The following is a 15,814-nucleotide window of genomic DNA, read 5'->3' as shown; positions in this document are numbered from 1 at the left end:
AAGTGGTGTGATTGGGAGCACACGATCTTGTATTCGCCTGCTATTGGAGCCGGGGTGCGCTTGATCTTGAGGGGGATGTACCAACTATTGTTGTACCTTCGTGGGTAGCCTGACTGTTGGACACTTCTTCTTCCCCTTGCAGATCTTCTATGGGGATCTTGGAAGGCATGCGGATTGTCACAGGAGTGCTTTGGGAATCTGAGGGGCCAGTGGCTTGCGAGATAGGGCGGGGGCAGAGACCCAAGTCTGTTTCGAACTCAAAGAACTTGAATTCAGGATCCATTGGAAAGAGTGATGGTAGTTGAGTGATGAGGGAGTCAATGGATGAGGAAGATCAAGAGGACATAAACATACTGATCTGGATGGCAGTGGAAGAGGGCAGGACGCTGTGAGAATTCTGGGCAAATTTTGCAAGACCCTACTTTCGAGGGTTTGCCTTCGGAATTAGAGGGAGGTTCTTGTGTAACTCCTCTCAGGGGAGGGGTCGGCTGCTCCCTAGCTACCCTTGGCGATATTTGTGTTGAGTCATACTATTCGTGGTAATAGTACATACTCGGTACTTTGGAGCTGTTTCGCTACGTTTGGTTCATCGGTAGGTTCTTGTGGTGCTGCATCTCAGTCAACACAGGTTATTGTGTTGCTGCCTTTGGAACTTTCGCGGCTTGTACCCTCGTCTTCGGGATCAGGCAACCTTTTTGCCTCAGTTGCCCAAGTGTTTGGTGCTAACAGAGTTGTTGGGGAGATGTGGCGGTGGATGAGGTGGATTGGAGCTTGAGGCTTGAAGCGTGAGCTGGTGGTGTGGTCTCCTTTTTGCAATGGATGGGGCGACTGGGGTCTTCTGTGTTGCTTGGACTTCCCCTGGGCATCGGGTCTGATTGAAGTGACGTTGGGCACAAAGGATAGCCTCTTGTACTTGCTGTTCATGAATTTCTTGAGTGGAGGATGGTAGTGGTAGTGGAGTGGGAAATGGCACCGGTTTGCCACTACGGCTATCTCTCTTCTCCCTTCGGGGTTGGACTTTTGTTGGGGTGGTAGAGATAGTTGGGGCTTCCGGTCCGCTCTCTTTTGTAGCTTCATTGTTGTGGATCGACGAGGGTGGAACTGAAGGAGCATTACTTGGTCCACACAGCAGGATTACCATCGTGAGTGAGGCAGTTCGGGAACGTCAGTCGATCTAACAGTTCATGGAGTAGCGTCAGGTTCTTCCCAATATAATTTGTTCATCAGTTGCTTCTGTGGGGAGAACATAAAAGCATGCATCCACTATGTGGCGAATAACCGTTAGCCTTACATCCACAGAACCCAAGGTTCGTATGAGTTGGCCGTTTATAGCTCTTACCGAAGCGAGGGTGAGGGTTAGGGGTACATGTAGCTTTTCTTGTATCTCGCAGGACATGAAGTTGTGGCTCGCTCCTTGTGAAGATAGTGGGAGAGAAGGAAGGAGTCTCACTTACGGCTTTCTCACATACACAATGGGGGAATACACACAAAGGTGGAGGCTGAAAACAGTTTTCCTCTTCTTAGTTGTGAAAGCCAAAAGAACTCTAGTACAAAGAAATAGAGGAACCCTATATGTGGGTCTCAAACCAAACTCAACTAACTAAGGTGGCATACTAACTAAGCCACGAACTAGAGTACATAAGGATAGCTGTCATCCAGCTATTATTCATGGGCGGTGTACCAACCGCATCTGCAGCTAACAAGTCGGTGACATAAATGCACAATGGTCACCCTGGCATATCACGAGTGGAGCTCGATATCTCAACACTCCCCCTCAAGCTCAATCCCAATTCTTGCACACCAAGCAGGTCTCTGAACTTGTGCAGCTTCTCTGCGCCCAATGCCTTCATGAATATGTCAGCTACCTGATCCTCTGTGCTGACATAAACTAGATCAATAAGACCTAGTAAAACCTTCTCCCGCACATAGTGATAATGCACCTCAATGTGCTTTATTCTAGCATGATAGACTGGGTTATTTGCCAAGTGTATACTGCTCATGTTGTCACAATAAATGACAACTGGCCCAATGCATATCATAAAGTAGCTTATGCAACCAAGCTACCTCACATGCAGCCATTGTTGCACCCTTGTACTCAGCCTCTATGCTCGACAAGGCAACTGTAGGCTATTTCTTGCTGCTCCAAGTGACTGCAGCACTCCCAAAAGAGAACACATATCCACTGGTAGATCATCTATCAGAAATACTACCAGCCCAATCAGCATCAGTGTATCCATGCAAATGTATATGAACCCCAGTCTCATAAAATAGTCCATACTACAATGTGGACTTCACATACCTGACTTACCAATCCAACAGCATAGCTCAAATCTGGCCTGGTAATAGTCATATAAATCAAACTTCCTACTATGCATCTGTACATAGTAGGGTCTTCCTGAAGCTCACCTACATCTGCGCTCAGCTTCACATTCTGCTTCAAAGGAACTGAAATAGGCTTACAACCTGTCATCCCATATTTGGACAGCATGTCCAATCCATACTGCCTCTGCAAGAGTCGTATCCCACTTGGTGATCTAATCACCTCAATGCCCAAGAAATAAGCAGCTCTCCCAAATCCTTCATCTCAAACTTCTACTTCAATAGCATTTTCACATGAAGGATATCTTCATCACTATCACCTGTGATGATCAAATCATCAACATAAATGACAAGCAGCATAATACCTTTCTCTGTTTTTCTCACATAGAGTGAGAAATCTGCCTTGGAAATCTGAAAGCCAATAGTGACAAGATAAATCATATTTCCTAGGGTCAAGACAGTACCATTTTGCCAATGTTGACATGCCTCAACCACTCACCCATTCTTTTAAAGTGAATGGCCCTAAGGGTCATATGGTCATGTGGTCAAGAGAACACCATTTTGCCAATGTCAACACGCCTCAAGTTTCAACCACTCAATTTCTTTAAAGTGAATGGCCCTAAAGATCATATTTCCTAGGGTGAAGAGAGCACCAACTTTCCAATGTTGACATGCCTCAACTGTTCACCCTTTCTTTTAAACTGAATGGCCCTTAAGTATACTTTTGTGGATATTTTCATTAAAATTACCATTAGTTTATGCATATATACTGAGAGTACCAATGCATATACAAATAGAAAGATCGATGGCATCTTGTGATGCTAATACCAATGAAAAAATAACCTACCATTTTTTATGTAGCCATGGTTATATCAGCACATTGAGACCGACCCTAAAACTACCAAATTTATCAATGTTTTTACTCTTAGAATAAGGGCTTTTATCCACAAATGTTGTCAGTATTTCCATTAAAAAACCACTATTATCTTAAAGTAAAGAAGGAAAAATCTTTAATATCAATACAAACTAGAGAAACAAGATGCTTCTTACCTTAGTATAATCCAAACAACTAAAATAAAAAATGTTGATCGTATGTTTTAATAACTCCTAGATATCCTACACATAAGAGCTAAACATTCTTGATTACATTTTGGATCTAACCATTTTGGCTAGATACTACCTGTTTGCAATTTCTTCTTGACATACCATCGTATATTTTAGGATCTATCAAACCTACCTATGTTACATAGATTTTCTTTGGGAAGACTTTGGACATACATGTCCACCTCTTAAATGGTTAACTTTCATATTACATTTCTTATGTGAAATTTCCCTATCTACCTTGGAAATCACCCATATCTATTCTCTTCAGCACTACTGGTTTAGAAATGAAGCTTATAAGATCCAACACGATGAGTTTCTTGTGACCCTCAAAGTTTTTTTCCCAAATTCCCTTGCTAACATCACCATTAACTGTCTAACTTCCACTCATCCTCTTTTCTTTATTTTTCTTTTCTTTCAATTCTAGCTTAGAAGACTTTCCAGGAATCCCCCTTCTATAAACCTCTTCAACCATAGTCTTCATTTTAGGAGTTTGTATAATGTATTATCGAATTCCTCTGGATGGATTTACATCAAAAGCTTATTGGGGTAGAAACTGACTTCAAACAAAAGCCAGAATGCTATGTAGTCCATCAACTAGACTCAAAAGAAATGCTCCTATGAAAATAGCAAGAAAAAATGACATGTTAGAAACATAGTCTGATGAGAATTCCATATATGTCCTACTCAATTAAATATGGAACTTGCACAGGAACATGGTAATACATTAATACTTACCCCACTAACACTAATCCCACTAGGATCTTACATCAACCCCTACTAACAACTTTTGTAACACTAACACTAATCCCACTAGGATCTTACATGAATACTGACCCCACTAACACTAATCCCACTAGGATCTTACATCAACCCCTACTTACCCCACTAACACTAATCCCACTAGGATCTTACATCAACCCCCACTAACACTAATCCTCCCACTACGATCTTACATTAACCACTAGGATCTTACATTAACCCCTACTAACAACTTTTGCCTATTAACTTTCCCCTTAGATTTTTCATTCTCTTTTTCTTCTTCTTCTTTCTTTGAAAGGTCATAAGTACTCATCTATACTCCCTCCACCCAACGTCTAACCCCATCGCAATCAATCAAGCCATGCCATGCCAATTACAGTGGAATCCAATGCTACCAGATGCAATATCCATCTTTCTAGCAACAATTCCACCACAGAGGATTCAATGAAGATCTATGAAGCACTGTAGATGCCAAAAATTCACACAGGTACTCACCAGTAATTATCTTCACCAAGAATGAACCAACAACCATGACCTTTGCATGATCCAAGGGACTAGATCGAGAACAAGAAGGGGGGGATGTTAACCAAATAGGTTAACAACATCATTTAATGGATGGTGGCGAGTTTGTTGAGGCAAGATTGTGTCTTGGAGCTAGATGGGCCCAAGAGGATTGTAAAAGAATGAGAAGAGAGAGTGGTAGAGAGCAATTAAGGTTGGCCTTCCCTTCAAAAGATGGCATGTATAAAAGGCCAAGTTGTTTACTTTGGTCTTCATTGTTGGATGCACAAGTTTGGAATACAAGCTCCCTCTTCTCTTCCAATAGTGTTTTTGGGTGTTCTCTTGTTTCCTTTGTAGAGCCTTTGTGTTTGCCACTCCATCCCCATTCATTCTCCTCCCCTTCTCCTCTCTTCTCCCCTTCTTCTCCCCTCTCCCCTTTCCTTCCTTCTCTCATGGAAACACATTGCAGCAATTCAAGAGATCTTGAGTGACACTTGTAGACAGCTTGTGCTTTGCATTGCTCTCACAAGGAGTAGCTTGGGGTGGAGGCTCCATCAGCATTCCTTCAAGATCCCCACAAAATGTGAGTCACCATTGAGACAATACATGAATCTAGCAAGAAGAGACTCAATTGAATATCAAGTAAATTAAAGACAATGAAAAAAGGTAAGATAGTCGTGAAGAGCAAGGTCAGCAATTTCATCTCCAAATTAGTATTAACTACTTAGATTATTGACTATGAGCTAAGGTTCTTGGAGTCAAAGCTTTTGGAACAAAAAGTTGGAAGGACTAATGTGTTTGATGTGTTGGCTATTGATATATGTTCTCATGTTATATTTCAGACTGCATAAAATGAAAGATTCACAAGTTAAGATAGCTCCAATCCAAGGGATGTATTTCACATATATATGAATTGATAATTAGAGACACACAACGTAGAATAGCAAACCAAAAATCTTTATGGATCATCACAAAAATCTGAATATAGTGTATCAAAGCAAGACTCTGACCCTCAACACAACCCTACCAGGTTTGTTGCTATGATAACAAGGCATCTGACTCAATCTAAGGACCCTACAAACTGTTAATGAGTCAACACTCCTACTGTTGCTACAAGTAGGTACTATTAGAAGCTGAAGCAGGTCTAGATGACTCTCATCAGAGTTTTCAGATAAGAAGAAGGAGAATTTCACCATTCCATAGATTTATAGGGGAGCTATGTTTCCATCACAAGCTCCTGAAAGTCTCCAAACCGCCTCAACTCAATGCTCCTAGAACCACCATGCAACCTTCAGAATGCCAAGTGTTATCCATGTATTGGCCAACTGACTACAACTCAGCTTACTAGATTGTCTGACGATTTTTAGTGTTTTTTGTTGTCACATTATCAGAATGACTAGTTTGGGTGATTGCCAAAGTGTGTGTGGCATCAAATTTCACTCAAAAACACTAAAAAATGAGGTTAGATCAGATTTAGTTGAGGTGTGAGAGAGTTCTCAGCCACCCCCTTCAAAAATCCCCCATTTGATGCTTTCAAATCATTTTTTGGGATTTTATGGTTTAAGTAGGTATAATACGTAGCATAGCATCCCCTTGTGCTCTCAAAAACCCCTAGAGAGCACCAAAAACTAGTTGGTGACATAGCCAGACTATGTGTCACTGCTTTAAGGTTAACGTATCGACTCAGCCATGCTTTATAACGTAGCTCAACTAACAGGTAGACTACCAGTTGGCCAACCACACCCACCCACCTCACCTAATGCCATGTGGCATTTAATAAACTCACAAATATCACTCCAAAGGTTAATCCCCCCTTAAAATTAATACAGTGGCTCGTAACCCATTGTGTTAGCAATCTTTCCTGCTATATTTTACCTGTTGCATTACCCAGGTTTTGGCCACCTAGTCCCAAAGTGCAGGGTATTGATCAAAAGGACTTTGGGGAGGATATCATGCCAAACCCTATGGCTCCCCATCCCAATTTGTATATCACTTGGTTAGGAGCTCCGAAAGGTACTCCCTTCCCTATGACTACATCTTATATGCCAGTTCCTAATGTAAGCATGACCTTGCCAAGGTCCACACCAGTAAGGCCAATAAATTTGGCCCTACCATGCATGTTGGATCTAGGATCAATTAGTCCAAGACCCGCAAACACAATCTGTGTATGGCCTACAAACCTCTACAATCCACCCCAAGGACCACCCAACCATGGTACATGCCAACCCCTCAAGCACCACTGCCTATGCCACAGGCAATACTTATTTATAAGGCTATGAGGATCCTAATCCAAGCATTAGGAAGGGGGTCCATGCCACAAGTGGCTACGAGAAGAGACACTAATTCTTCACAAAGTCGTCTAGTTACCATCTCTAAACTCATCACCAAGTTTTTAGGAGAAAATGATCATGTATCCCAAGTTGAAAAGTTTGAGTAGATTTGCAAGACCTTTGGAGATATTGGTGACTCGGATAAAGTGAATGCATTTGGCCTAAGCCTTTATGGAAAGGAAAGCCATTGGTATAGAGCCTTAGGAGTGGAGGAAAAGGTCAATTGGGAAACATTAAGAAGCCTTTATAGTGGGATTTTATTTCACCGGCCCAAAATGGATTCTGATCAACCAATTGTATGAGGTTAAGCAAAATGAGCATGAAACCCTATTGGAATACATTGCTAGGGTTAAACATCTAAATTCCTACTATGAACCACATGAGAGGTTGAGCGACGAATGGCTCTTGCCTCACTTCCTCATTGGATTTAGGGATGCCACACGAAAATTATTTAGGAAATAAAATGGTCTTCATTTTTTACATTTACCTTGCCTGAGTGCAGATGCCCTTGAGTGAACTGGATGTAGTTATTATAAAGACTATTGTGGCAGCACTTACATTATCAACTATGCCTTCCCTTCGAGCTATTTCAGATCTTAGCCCTGTCGCATCACCCTCATCATCCAAATCTTTCCTACTAGGAGGTACACCTATGTGCTTCATGGGTTTTTTTAAATCTTGGAGGAGTCCTTGAATCTGTTTATCAGCTTGGAGACTCCTTGACACAACTCTTCATTCTCTACTTGGCTTTATAGAAACTTGGTATGTAGTCCACTTAGTGCCTCAATACAATCTTCCTAGTGCACTATTAGCTTCCTCTAGGACACTATGGTCACCTAAACAGTGCTAATACTTGAGTGGAAGATTCCCTCTCCTCCACTCCTAGGAATCTTGGTGCACGGGACCCCCACGGGACCTACTTGGTGCTTGATTAAAGAAGTTAGATGTCTAGAACTAACATGGGGATTTGTGCTGGGTCGGTGAAACCATATGGAGATGGAAAATGAGCATGCGTAAGGGTAATATGTGTCATTGCAAGAATTTAATGGACAATCAATATGCCAAATCCAATACTTGTATATCCAAAAGGCCTTAGCCTATTATAAAAAGAGTTGTAGCTATTGCAGTCCACTCACTCAATTAGGACATAGAGATTCGCACTCACTAAGAGCAACAAGGCTCCCCTCAAACTAAGACTACAACACTGATAAGGGGGTGAGTCAAAATCCCTTTCTACATCATACTCAACAATTATATACCTAGTACTCTAGGCTATCGGTTCCAAGAACCACCTTTTAAACTTGGCCCTAGAAGCCTTCAAAATTGCTACCAAGGATTGGCCACATAGCATGGCCCTTGCTTTTTATCATGGTGGTTGTGCCAGTTGGCTCCTCAATGGTAGCATTAGGATTACCATTGCTCACATACTTACTCCTAGCCATGTAACCAATGGCCAACAAGACCATTCCACCCAAGCTTGAGGTTTGGTTTGAGGGGGCCAAGTTTTGCAATGTAGAGGAACATGAGAATTTTATTCTTTAGAATATTTTTCACTATGTGTTGGTCATGTCATGCCATCATCTTTTGATGACATAGTGTGCCCATGCCACTTACACTTTGAGTTCATTCAATCCTACTAGCTGTTGTAGTCTCCTAGTAATAGCTTCAATATTTTATCTTTTGATTCTACTTCATTTCACCTTGGGCAGTACCCATTGTATGATCATGAATTCTTTGATGAGTATCCTAAATACTTCATTCATGAAGTTTGTTCCATAGTCTCTAACGAGTATGCTAAAGACTTCATTTATGATTTTGGCTCTTTGATAACTTATAAAAACAATCAGGTGCCCATATCTACAAAATGATACTTTCATAGATGAATTTAGCTAGTCAACGAGCTAAGGTTTCTCAAAATGCTTTTGCTTCTGGTCTACTAGTTTATGGCTACAAGGATATACTTATTTTGTGTATGTTGGGCCGACTATTTGAATGGCCCCATTAAGTCTAGGCTCTATCTTTGGAAGGCTTCCCCATGGGAGCTTGGGTGAAGAAGCATGTGGCGTTGAGGTAATAGCCTCCACACTATTTGGCACACATCGCACTCCATGCATTGGGCATTGTATCTTTACACAAAGTGCTCCACCAAAGTCTCCCTTAAAAGACTTTCCTTGCCATCAGCTCTCCATTGTATGTGGTACGAGTGCGATATGTGTCTCAATAATGACAATAGCTCATTCATGTAGAAGCACCCACTTTCTAAAGGTTCCATTTGTGCCCTGTTGGTAGATTATCCTCTAATTAGGATATAGCTCTAAGCCTTCAATGCAAGTCACCTTTATTTGTCTTAGGGCATGTTTCCAAGAAATGTTGTTTGTAAGAGGTATTGGAGCATACCTTCATACTCATTCTCAAGGATGGCAATGCCAACGAGATATATGTCTAGAATTTTAGTCCAGACTCCTCGTTTGTCTTCAACTATTGAAAGTCTTGAGAGGCCAACCACTCTAACATGTGACTTCCCAAGCTTGTCTATTATTTGGAAGTTGAATTCTTGTAACAACAACATTCATCGTTTTCTAGTCTAGTTAGGCTAAAGTGCCTGGCAACAAAGTTGAAAGGGCGCTTCACTTTGAACTAGGCTACACATCCGTTTGACAACACCCAATGACGTTTTAGTGCAAGACCCTGATGTTTAAGCCACTAGTCATGTAAAAGAAAGCAATGTTGCACAAAGAGGTTATCATGTGTCTTGTCACCTAGAATATAGAAATGGAGAATTTTCCTAACATCACGTGAATCAGTGTACACATATGTTATGTGCACTAAGATAGTAACCTAATAATTGTACCAATGCATTGACTTGTATTTCATTTTGCTCTTTGAATGTATAATTCTCAGCTACAAACTTAATTACTAAGACCACAACATCACATGTAAAGTTCTCAATACAATCTTTGTATTGTTGAGCCTACGACTTGTAAATGGTGTTGTGCTAGATAAATTTATTGATGTGCTTTGTAAAGAAGGAAAAAAAATCAAGAAATTTCATCTATTGCACTTGAATATCCTTTCTCTTTTTCTTTCCACCATCTTCAGTTTGCCAGTCTCTATATCTTGAAAGACCTTCACAGGGAGGAACAAGTAATTATCTATTGTCTCATTAAGACATAGAACCATTCTTGCTATGCCACATTCACCACACGGTCCCATCAAGCATTCATAACTGTGAAACAATGCATCTATTGGTTTTGGGCATAGTAATGTTTCACAAACTGTTGTGATGCTATTGTAGATACAATTTGCAGCTCTGTACATGAAATTGCTCCTGCCCTTGTCACAAACACTGTAGGCACATGTTCCGTAGTGTCCCATGGAGTCCAAATTGTTTATGCTGCATGTAATTGAATGCTTCTTTCAAAAAAATCATTTTCACATGTGAAACACATTAGCAAGTGTATCGATCCTTCAACTGGCACACAAAGAAGGGCTTGAAGCCCTCAAAGCATCTTTGAGAAATCTTGATCTGTGGGTAGTAGGCCTTGAATCTTTTAAAGATCTCCACCTACCACAAAACAAATATTGGTTAATAGTATCTTTGGACCACTAAGGACCACTTAATACTACTTCAAGACCACTTAGAGGTACTTAAGTACCACTTAATAGTACCTCAGAACTATTAAATAGTACTATAAAACCACTTAATATTGCTTCAGCACCACTTAACAATACTTTTGGATAGGTTTTGGATCACATAAAAGCACTTAATAGTACTTTTGGACCATTTAAAAGCATTGTATAACCACTTAATACTACTTTAGGACCACTTAATAGAGCTTCTAGACTATTAAGCTTGTGTGTCCAATTCAAGCCTTCTAGTTTATGGTCGGATCTTAAACATGACCAACGATTGAGTACTTTGATTTTGCCTTGCCATTTTCACATAAGAAGTAGGTTCTTCTTTGCTCTCTCTTTCAAAAACATTTGGTCCAATCTGTCCAAAGAGAATTTTGGAGACTTGAACACCATTTGTAGTCCACTTCCCATGTTGATCTCATTCGATTTCTCATGTCAAACACATCCTATGAAATCAACATGAAAAGTGGATTACAAACAACATTATGTGTCCATTCATTTGAGAAGATCCTCCAAGAGAAAGCTGATAGTTCTAGCCTCCTAACAAACCCATCTTGCTTCTTTCATCATGTATAACAACAAGACTAACAAGAGGGTTTAAAAATGACCACTAATAGTACATCTAGACCACGTAATAGTTTTAAATAACTATTTATTAGTACTGCAGAACCACTTAATAGTGCTTCAAGACCACTTAATAGTGCTTTAGGACCAATTAATAATGCTTTAACACCACTTAATAGTACTTCAAAGTAGTACTTTTGACCACTTAATAATAATTCTGGCCACTTAATAGTACTTTAGAACTATTTAATAGCATCGCAAAACCACTTAATAGTGCTTCAAGTCCACTTAATAAGTCTTTAACACCACTTAATAGTACTTCTAGACCACTTAGAAGCACTTACTAGCACGTTTGAACCATTTAATAGTACTTTAGAACTATTTAATAGTATTCCAGGACCACTTAATAGTACTTTTATGGCTTACAAGTACTTAAATACCACTTAATAGTACTTCTAGACCACTCAAATAAACCAATCAATAGGACGTCTAAAGGACCATTTTGCAATACCTAAGGACCTATAAGAAGTAATTCTAAAAGTATTTTAGAATTATTTAAAGTACTTATACCAACTCCCCAAGTAATTTACTTTGGCCCTAAAGTTCTTTTAAAAGGTTTGAAGCACTTTTAGGTGGCCTTAAAAACTAAAATTAGCACAAAAGTACTCCAAGTATTTTCAAGTGAAACTTAAGTGTTTCCCTTGAGCCTTTAAGTATTTTCAAGTGACATTGAATTTGTTCCAAGTGGTACTAAAGTACATGGAAGTACTTCAGTATCACATTAAAATTATTGGATGTTGTTTTGTGACATTGAAAGTCCACCTAAAAGTGCTACATAGCTATTAAAAGTTCCACATAAAAGTGCTTCAGGGCTATTTTAAAAACCACCAGAAAGTGCTTCAAAGCTGACCACTTGAAAGTGCTTCAAAATGTTTAAAGGTGCTCTAGGGCTACTATTATTTTCAAGTGACACTGAAGTTACTCCAAGTGGTATTAAAGTACATGGAAGTACTAGAGTGTTTGAAGCACTAAAGTGTTTGACGTACAAGAGTGTTTGAAGTACTAAAGTATAGAAGTTGTTCGAGGTGGTACTAAAGTACATGGAAGTCATAAAGTGCCGAATTTATTCCAAGTGGTATACTAAAGTACTAGAGTGTTTGAAAGTCCCCACTGAAGTTGTTCCAAATAGTACTAAAGTACATGGAAGTACTTTAGTATCACTTTAACATTTTTGGAAGTTCTTTTTTGCCATTGGAAGTCCACCTAAAATTATTGCCGAGCTATTAATAGTACTACTTAAAAGTGGTTTAGAGCTATTTAAAAAACCACTAGAAAGTGCTTCAAAGGGTCTGAAGGTGCTCTAGGACTGCTTTACTTTGCTTGAACAAAAGTAAAGTACGGACCTGAGGCTCATCAAGAAACTTTGTGGGATGCTTTACAAAAGAACTCCTCCCCATCCTCTTGTAGTAAACATCTTTTTTGCTGGGGGAGACTCCAGCTTCGATTTTCCAATTAAAAAAACAAGATCTTTAACATCTTGTGTGATGATGGTACCTATAGGTTGTTGTCTATGGCATGTTTGCATGGGCAAGACTCCATCCTCTTCTAATTTTAGGCAAGTGTTGGCTACACAGAGGAACCTGTTATGGATTCCCATAACCTTTGCTACCTTTGCCAAGCTAATAGGTTGGTTGTTACCACCTTCTCCATTGAAACCATTACCATTAAGTACCATCATTAGAGATGGCCTCTTCAAGAACAGTCCATCTTTTGATCGGGGCACTTTGACTTGTGTCAAAGTGTTGCCTTGTTTGTAGCCCATTTCTTCATATCAAACATCCTTGAAATTGGGATGGAGGAGTAGTTCTAGAAATAGTTACTTATAAGTAAAATTTGTTGAGTCCCTTTGTCTGCTCACACCAGGTGTTAGCTATGGTTCTCGAAAAACTTCTTTCTTTCCTTCTCATCAATGGACCTATTATGTTCAACACTTATGCTTCTCCTTGTCTTTTTCTTGATGTTACTTTTGCTTTGAAGACCAATACTTCTTGATAAACTCAACTCCTTGCTACCCAAGAACAACCATGCCGCCATTTGCTTGTGGTGTTGCATTGTTGTGCAAAAATTGGTCTTCTCCCATTGCATCCCCATTTGCAGTTTGCAAAAACTTATCTTCTCCCATTGCATGACCACCATCCATACTCTGCAAGTTCCTTCAACCTCAAAACATGCAAGGAGATAAGTGGAGGGAAATGCACGTTCTATGTGTCACACAGAGAGAGAGAGAGAGAGAGAGAGAGAGAGAGAGAGCTAATGAATGTACCACAACTCTTGTTAGCCACCACAAGAGATGAATATGAAGAAGTAGAGAAAAGGAGTTGAAGGATGAGGTTGATGCCTTCTCTAAAGTTTGGGAGACTCTATTTCTTGTGTATTTCTCTTTGCTTTTAGAATCCTCCAACTGCTCTTTGTCTTCAAAATACTCATTAGAGAGGGTGGGAAAAATGGAGAGATTGATGACAAAGGATGGAAAAAATAGAAGAATCCTTAAAGATAACAATGTGATGCTTGATGGAAGGAAGAATGATAACTTGAGGTGAAGACAAGAAGGTGCAGCAAGAGTGGAAGTTTCCAGGGAAGCTGAAGGAGGCGTGGAGGCATCAAACATAACAAATGGAGAGGGGGGAAAACTTGGTTCATGCACCACAATGTGCAGTACGAGCACACACACGTGCACGCGTGCATGCACATACACACATGCACACACACAAAGAGACCCATGACACAATGTAGATCAAAGAAATGGAAATAGTGGTTCACCACCATAAAGCCATATTCTAACAAACTACTACCATTCTTTCCATTAACAAACTACTACCATTCTTTTTACTTGCATCTTACTACCTTTACTCATTCTTTCTTACTAGCACATTCTTACCTTTAGCCACTACCTGTTAGCACTTGATAAAGTAATGTCAAAGACACTAGTTTTTGAACCACCTATCGATGCTTTCACCCACAGCTACTCAAGTGACAAGACATCCATCTTTAGCTGTTCATCATCTACACTCAACTCTACCTCTTCGTCGCCTCTATCACTTGCATTCGATTCCTACCCTCTTGCTCTCTACACTTTTGGGGCTATTCTTGTCTCCCTCTCTAGGTTCCTTGCCCTCACTCCCATCTCCATTACTATCTGTTGCATCATATAGTATCTTGTATATCATGGAGGAATGCAAAGCCCGAACGTTCTGTTAGAAGAGGCACAGGGCATCTTCACGAGTTGCGCCCCCTCACCCTATCATCAACTTTGGGAATGATGTCATAAAGGGGATCCTAAAGTGCAACAAACTACTAAAGTTTACTGGCAAGCTCCTATGGGTGGAGGTCTGGGATGAGGCCCTTGCAAAGGAGATACACTCCTATGACGAAGATGACCAAAGCATCATGATTCAAGATGTGCATGTCCATTTGTTCATATCTTTGTTGGGGGAAGTATTCCATATGAAGATTCTAGTATCATTAGGACCATTGGCAGCAAATGAATGCTACAATGAGTATTTCAAATTAGACAACTATTCCTCGTCCTAGGGATACCTGATCAATAAGGCCCCACATGAAGGTCTCTAAGTAGTCTGTTCATTTGGAGCCCCTGAATTCACAAATTGACATAGTAGTAACATCCAAATGGGAACAAAAAAGAGATGCCAAGAATTCAGGTTGTACTCGATGTGATTAGGGGAGTCGATTTTTGGATATCGAGCCCTTTTACATTTGTACCTGCAATAATCATTTGTTCTACATAATGAAGACTTTAACTTAGTATCACATTCTTTAGATGTAAAAAGAGAACCAATAATTTAGGGTGTACTTGAAACGGTCGATGGAGTGGGGTGTTGGAATCCAACAGTCTCTTGTTCCTAATTTCACGAGAAGCCATGAAGGACTAAGCCTGCTTCTCTTGTTAGCACCACCTCCTCTGCATTGAGCGATAGTGAGGTCTCGCCTAGAGCCTCTTCCACTTGGGATTTCTTAGCCTCTTAAACCATAAGTCATAATTAGTGAGCATGCATGCTCACTACTCCCACAATGTATGTTGTTGTTTGTTGTGGTATCATGTTCAACATTTTTTCGATACTTTGTGTTAGTGTCTGTGTTTTTGTTCTCGGTGATTTGTATGTGTTAATAATTGCTAATTTTGCATTTGATCTTGTTCCAAATAATGAAAGTAGGCATTCGCAAGTGGCTTCGTATAAGCTATTTTGTTGCAGGAGAGTGAGCTCGCTTTTGAAATATGTTGCTAGGCCCAGGCCTGTTGATGTCGCGATACTATGGAAGAACGGTAGGGTTCATGGTTATATCCACTTGTGTGTGTGTTTCTTCCAAGCACAAGATGGTTGCATTGAGGATGCTTTGTGAGTTGAATATATCAGCCTTGTGAAATTGAGATGAACATGTGTTCAGACTTTGCAATGTTTTGTCAATATTGTTACTTTATCCAAAGTCGATCTGTTTGAATGTCTAAACTTCAATATCACCTACAAATCACAAGCATCCCCAACACTGTGAATCAAAGAACTAATGCAGAGCTACAAAATGCA

This window comes from Dipteris shenzhenensis, chromosome 19, assembly GCF_047967505.1.
Source record: "Dipteris shenzhenensis isolate YYH24624 ecotype China chromosome 19, Dip_SZ_1.0, whole genome shotgun sequence".
NCBI lineage: Eukaryota > Viridiplantae > Streptophyta > Polypodiopsida > Gleicheniales > Dipteridaceae > Dipteris > Dipteris shenzhenensis.
The sequence above is the reverse complement of the archived record's forward strand: the minus strand, read 5'-3'. Positions refer to the sequence as shown.